Source organism: Eleutherodactylus coqui, chromosome 11, assembly GCF_035609145.1.
Source record: "Eleutherodactylus coqui strain aEleCoq1 chromosome 11, aEleCoq1.hap1, whole genome shotgun sequence".
Classification (NCBI taxonomy): domain Eukaryota; kingdom Metazoa; phylum Chordata; class Amphibia; order Anura; family Eleutherodactylidae; genus Eleutherodactylus; species Eleutherodactylus coqui.
The window spans coordinates 21,900,442-21,907,007 of NC_089847.1; positions in this window are offsets into that span (position 1 = coordinate 21,900,442).

Here is a 6,566-nt window from a genome sequence, read left to right on the forward strand (position 1 = left end):
ACAGTGATGTAAGTCCCTCAGAGGGACTTGAATAGTGTAAAAAAAAAGAAAAGAAAAATGTAAAAAAAAGAAAAATGTAAAAAAACCCCTTTTTTATGCTTTTTCTAATATTAGCATAAAAAAAGGTAAAAAAAAATTAAAAACCCACATATTGGGTATTGACGCATCCATAACGACGCGTACAAAAAGTTGAACACGCTTTTTATTTTGTACAACAAAAAGCGTAAAAAAAAAAACGCTAAAAAACAGAGGCAAAATCCTAATTTTTAGCATTTTGCCTCCCAAAAAAATGCAATAAAAGTGATCAAAAAAGCCGTACATTCCCCAAAATGGTACAAATAAAAACTACAGCTCGTCTCGCAAAAAATAAGGCCTTATAGAGCTCCGTACATAGAAAAAGAAAAAAGTTACAGGACTTTGAATGCAACTATAGAGAAAAAAAAGATTTCCAAAAAAAGGCTTTTTATTGCAAAAAAGTGTAAAAACCTAAAAAAAATATAACAATTTTGGTATCGTTGTTACCGTACCGACCCGCAGAAAAAATTTTGTGTCTCATGTATGCTGCATGATTAACGCTGTAAAAAAAAAAACAAAAAAAACCTACGTCAGAATTGATGCGTTTTCTCTCCCTGTTATCATAAAAAAAAGAATAAAAGTTTTACGATATAGTCTATGTACACAAAAGTGGCACCGATAAAAACTACAGCTCGCCACGCAAAAAACAAGCCCTTATACGGCCGCGTCGACGGAAAAATAAAAAAGTTATGGCTTTTGAAAAATGGAGATGGAAAAATACCAAAAATCGCTTGGTCCTCAACGCCTAAATAGGTCATGTCATTAAGGGGTTAATCCTAGAGGACGTAGTTTTATGCGTCCTCTTTGGATTAATGCCCACTGGCCTGAGGACGTGACAGCTCCATGCTGTCGGCTACTGACAGCTCCATGCTGTCGGTGCCCGCAGGTAGCCGACAGCATGGAGCTGTCATCCCAGGATGCGGGCAGTCACCCCCGGCATTGCGATCGGCGCTATGCAATGGATAGCGCCGATCGCAAAAAAGTAAAGGAAAGTGCATAAAATGACAGATATTCAGCTGCTCTGATGGATCGGATCCACCAGGGCAGCTGAAAATACTCACACGGCTTGTCGGCGGTGTCCCCCGGAGATCTCGTCCTCCCTGACCTGCCGGCGATCTTCTGCGCATGCGTGCCGGACGATGACGTCACGCGCACGCGCAGAAGCCCGGGAGCCCCCGGCAAATTTAAAATCTCCTTGCTCCCGGCTCCCGAAGGTAGCGGCGATCGCGAAAAAGTTAAAAAAAGTTTTTAAAAAGTGTCCGTTTCACCTCCCCTCATGGATCGGATCCATGAGGGGAGGTGAAAATACTCACCCCCGGTCCTCAGCGGTGTCCCGATGTTCCGGGACCCGAAGTCCCCCTCTGCGCATGCGCGCCCGATGATTGACATCCAGTGCGTGCACAGAGGGGCTGGAGCCCCGAGAAATTTAAAATCCCTCTGTTCCTGGCTGCCATGTGTAGTCAGGAGCAGAGGGATGTCACCAGGGACATGATCACTGTCATCCAATGGATGACAGTGATCATGTATAGTAAAAAAAAAGTGTAAAAAAGTTTTTTAAAAAATGTAAAAAGTAAAAAAAAAAAAAAGTTTAAAAAAGTTAAAAAATCTTACGTTTCATCTCCCCCCATGGATCATATCCGTGATGGAGGATGAAATGACGTACCTAAGGCCCACGGATTTATCCGCGGACCTTACCCCAGCTTCTGGCGGACGCATGCGCAAAAGCTGTGGATTGCCAGCGTAATTTAAAATCTCCCTGTTCCTGGCTACAAAATTTAGCCGGGAGCCTGGAGATTTCACGGGGGGCCGCGGTGAGCGGTTTCTGGTCATGTGTTCGCCGTTATCCAATGGATAATGGCGATCACGTAAAAGTTAAAAAAAGGTGAAGCTTCATCTCTCCTCACCGATGCGATCGGTGAGAGGAGATGAAACTTTTTACCGGAGGCCTCTGTATTTGCACCCCGACGCAATCCTCATCCGTGAACTTTCCCGGATTCTGCACATGCGACCGCCGGCAAAACACCGGACACATGCGCAGGAGTCGGGGAGCCCAGGAAATTTAAAATCTCCTTGCTCCCAGCGACCAACGGTCGGCGAGAGCCTGGAGCAGTGCCCTTGTTGAGCGGTCCCCGGTCACGTGATAAAAAGGTAGCGATCTACCTTAGGTCGGTCTCACATGACCGGATAGGAATTACAGATTCTGCATGCGTCTGATCCGCGGTATTACGCAGATCAATTGCATTGGATTACACAATTCCGCTCACATTAGCAGATTGGAATTGTGTAATCCACTCGCAGAAAAGAGAACGCAGCAGGTTCTATTTTACCGTGGCTATCCGCAGCATAGAGCCTATTGTGCTCCATGGTCATGGATATACCCGCAGCCCATACGCAACTACCTTGTATACGGGCTGCGGGTACCCGCAGTATCGCTAAGCGACGGGGCGGGAAATACAAACAGAAAAAAAGTACTGCGCATGACCGCCTGTGTAAGTACGCAGTTATGCGCAGTACATTACATGGCCGTACGCAGGATCACAGCCGGGCTCACAGATGGGATCCGCTGCGGGCCTCCACAAGCGGATTCCACCTACGGCCGTGTGAGCCCGGCGTTATTCAGACCGCTACTTGTAATACGTAATTTACAAGAAGCCCCGGGAACGCTCGCCTTCCTGCAGTTCCAGGAGCAGCTTGTTGAGCGTCTTCTGTGCGAGACCGCCGCACCTCATCAAGCTTACGGAGACTCATGGAACGCCACTTTTTACACCCCATACCTGCCGCTGAGGTCAGGAAATACCCCCAAAAAGCATGAGAGGAGGGGGGATACCCGATTTTATTGCCCCATGTACCCATCCCAACCAGCCTCCGTAATTACCCCTGTCTTCGGAAATACCACACAGTTCACATTATTACTTTTATCTAAGATTTGGGGAACGCCGAAAAGGGTGCGGAGTGTGTGTGGTGGCGGGTGGGATATTTTTAGGGAGTCAATTTTTATTCCGTACAAATGGGCAATGAGGCCTGGAATTCAGTCTGTTGTGCCCTGAAATCCAACGGGTGTTCCCTCCATTATAGGCCCAACCATGTGTCCTATAAGTAGATTAGGGCCACAATGGGTATGTGTCTGAACACGGGACAAACAGGGGTATCCATTTTGGGGTGAACGTCTTCATTCCTGTGTACACTGTACAAAAAAAACTGTTTTTAAATTGACAAAATTGCCAAAAAAATGAAAATTATAATTTTTTCCTTCTGCTTTGCTTAGATTCATTCAAATACTGTGTGGTCAAAATATGCAGTACACACCTAGATGAATTCATTAAGGGGTCTAGTTTTTAAAATGGGGTCATTTGAGGGGTTCTATATCGTTTTAGCCGCTCAATGGCTCTACAAGTGGGCAATGGAGCTTGGAGATTATTCCGTTGTACCCTGAAATCCAACGGGTGCTCCTTCCATTATAGGCCTAGCCATGTGTCCTTTAAGTAGATTAGGGCCACAAGGGGTATGTCTCTGAACACGGGACAAACAGGAGTATCCATTTTGGGGTGAAAGTCTTCATTTCTATGTGTGCTGTACAAAAAAAACTGTTTTTAAATTGATACAACTGCCAAAAAAATGAAAATTGTAATTTTTTTCCTACTGCTTTGCTTAGATTTATTCAAAAACTGTGGGGTCAAAATGGTCAGTACACCCCTAGATAAATTCGTTAAGGGGTCTAGTTTTCAAAATGGAGTCACTTGTGGGGGTTCTCTTTGGTTTTGGCCGCTCAAGAGCTCTACAAAAGTGCCATGGGGCCTAAAACGCCTTCAAGGAAAATTTCAGTTCTGAAAACCACCGACTACTCCTTTCATTTTGGGCCCCGTTGTGCATCCAGACATAAGATTAGGGCCACAATGGGTATGTCTCTGAACACGGGAGAAACAGGGGTATCCATTTTGGGGTGCAAGGCTTCATTCATGTGTGTGCTGTACAAAAAAAACTGTTTTTAAAATGACAGAATTGACAAAAAAACGAAAATCATAATTTTTTCCTTTTGCTTTGCTAGAATTCATTCAAAAACTGTGGAGTCAAAATGGGCAGTACACCCCTAGATAAATTGGTTAAGGGGTCTTGTTTTCAAAATGGGATCATTTGTGGGGGTTCTCTATGGTTTTGGCCGCTCAAGAGCTCTACAAAAGTGCCATGGGGCCTAAAACGCCTTCAAGCAAAATTTCAGTTCTGAAAGACACCGACTACTCCTTTCATTTTGGGCCCCGTTGTGCATCCAGACATAAGATTAGGGCCACAATGGGTATGTTTCTGAACACGGGAAAAACGGGGGTATCCATTTTGGGGTGTAAATCCTCATTTTCATGGGCACTATAGGAAAAAAATATATCTTTAAAATGACATATTTGCAAAAATATGAAATTTTATTTTTTCTCCTCTAAATTTAATTAATTCCTGAAAAAAATGGTGGGGTCAAAATACTCATGACACCCCTCAGTGGATACACTAAGGGGTGTAGTTTTTAAAATGGGGTCATTTGGGGGGTATCTATTATTCTGACACTCGTGAGCCTTTGCAAACTTGGCTTGGTGCAGGAAAACAAAGTGCTCCTCAAAATGCTGAAAAGTAATGTTAAATTTGTACGTCATCTAAATGGTTAAAAAAAACACAAAAGTTTTTCAAATGTGCATCCAGAATAAAAGTAAACTGATGGAAATATATACCTTAGCAAAAATTTGTACAGTATGTTAGGACATATTTGAGATATTACAGTTGAAAATGTGAAAAAATGACAATTTTTTTCAAAATTTTCCCAATTTTGGCGCTTTTAATAAATATACACAAATTATATCGGTGTCTTTTTACAACCAAAATGAAGTACAACATGTGGTGAAAAAACAATGTCAGAATCACTTGGATATGTAAAGCCTTTACGGAGTTATGCTACGTTGAAAGATGCATGTCAGATTTCCAAAATTTGGCTCCGTCACTAAGGCGCAAACAGGCTTCGTCACTAAGGGGTTAAAGCCGTGTGTATAAATTCATAATACAAATAGTGTTGCAAACAATGTAAAGTACCGACAAACAAAGAAGTCATTGGACTTTGAATGCAACAATGTATTTAGAGAGTAAAGGTCCATTTAGACACAACGATTATCGCTCAAAAGATGTCTTTTGAGTGATAATTGTTGTGTGCCTTAAGCGCAAGGTGATCGCTCAAATGTTGAGTGATCACTTTGCGCTCCGAGCGGCGGATGCAGAAGACAAGCGGGGCAGCTTGTCTTCTGCATCCAGCTGTTCTCTGCTCGGAGCGCCCGGCTGTTATACAGCCAAATGCTCCTAGCGGGGTATACAGAACATAGCTGGACCGCTGTGTTCTTCATAACCCGGCTGTTTATGGAGCACTCAGCTGGTATACAGCTCTGCGCTCCGTGCAGAGTATGAAGAACACAGCTGGACCACTGTGTTCTTTATACCCCGCCTGTAGGTTCAGGGAGTGGGATACAGCTGAAACAATAGTATTAGCTGTATCTTGCTGTGAATTCCTGATAAGGATGATCGTTGTCTTTCAGCATGCTAAAAGACAATGATAAGCGACTGCTTAACGAAAACTACATGGTGTCAGTGCAGTTAGACCCAACGATTATCACTCAAAAGATGGCTTTTGAGCGAATTTTGAGCAATAATCGTTGTGTCTAAATGGGCCTTAAAGGGGTTGTCCCGCGGCAGCAAGTGCGGTTATACACTTCTGTATGGCCATATTAATGCACTTTGTAATGTACATTGTGCATTAATTATGAGCCATACAGAAGTTATAAGAAGTTTTTCACTTACCTGCTCCGTTGCTAGCGTCCTCGTTTCCATGGAGCCGACTAATTTTCGCCGTCTAATGGCCAAATTAGCCACGCTTGCGCAGTCCGGGTCTTCTTCTTATCTCAATGGGGCTCCGTGTAGCTCCGTTTAGCTCCGCCCCGTCACATGCCGATTCCAGCCAATCAGGAGGCTGGAATCGGCAATGGACCGCACAGAAGCCCTGCGGTCCACCGAGGGAGAAGATGCCGGTGGCCATCTTCAGCCGGTAAGTAAGAAGTCACCGGAGCGCGGGGATTCAGGTAAGCGCTGTGCGGATTTTTCTTTAGGTCCCTGCATCGGGGTTGTCTCGCGTCGAACGGGGGGTGGGGGTGGGGTTGAAAAAAAAAAACCCCGTTTCGGCGCGGGACAACCCCTTTAAGTGTTGTGGAGATTCTGGGATATCTTCCTTTCTACCGGTAGTAATCTGGTCAGGTCTTGTATTTGATTTTCGATCTTCTGGCTCTGGTGGGACTGGTTTTAGTTGAAATTTCCTTGGTCTCACCTGTGGGTAATTTGGGAGGACTATTTACCCGGGCCTGGTCCTTAGCTCTGTGCCGTGTAATTTCAGTTCGTCTCTGACTGTGGTGTAAGTCAGAGCTGGATCTCCTGTTTGCCTGATTCTTCTCAAAGCTAAGTATTGTAGTGATTAT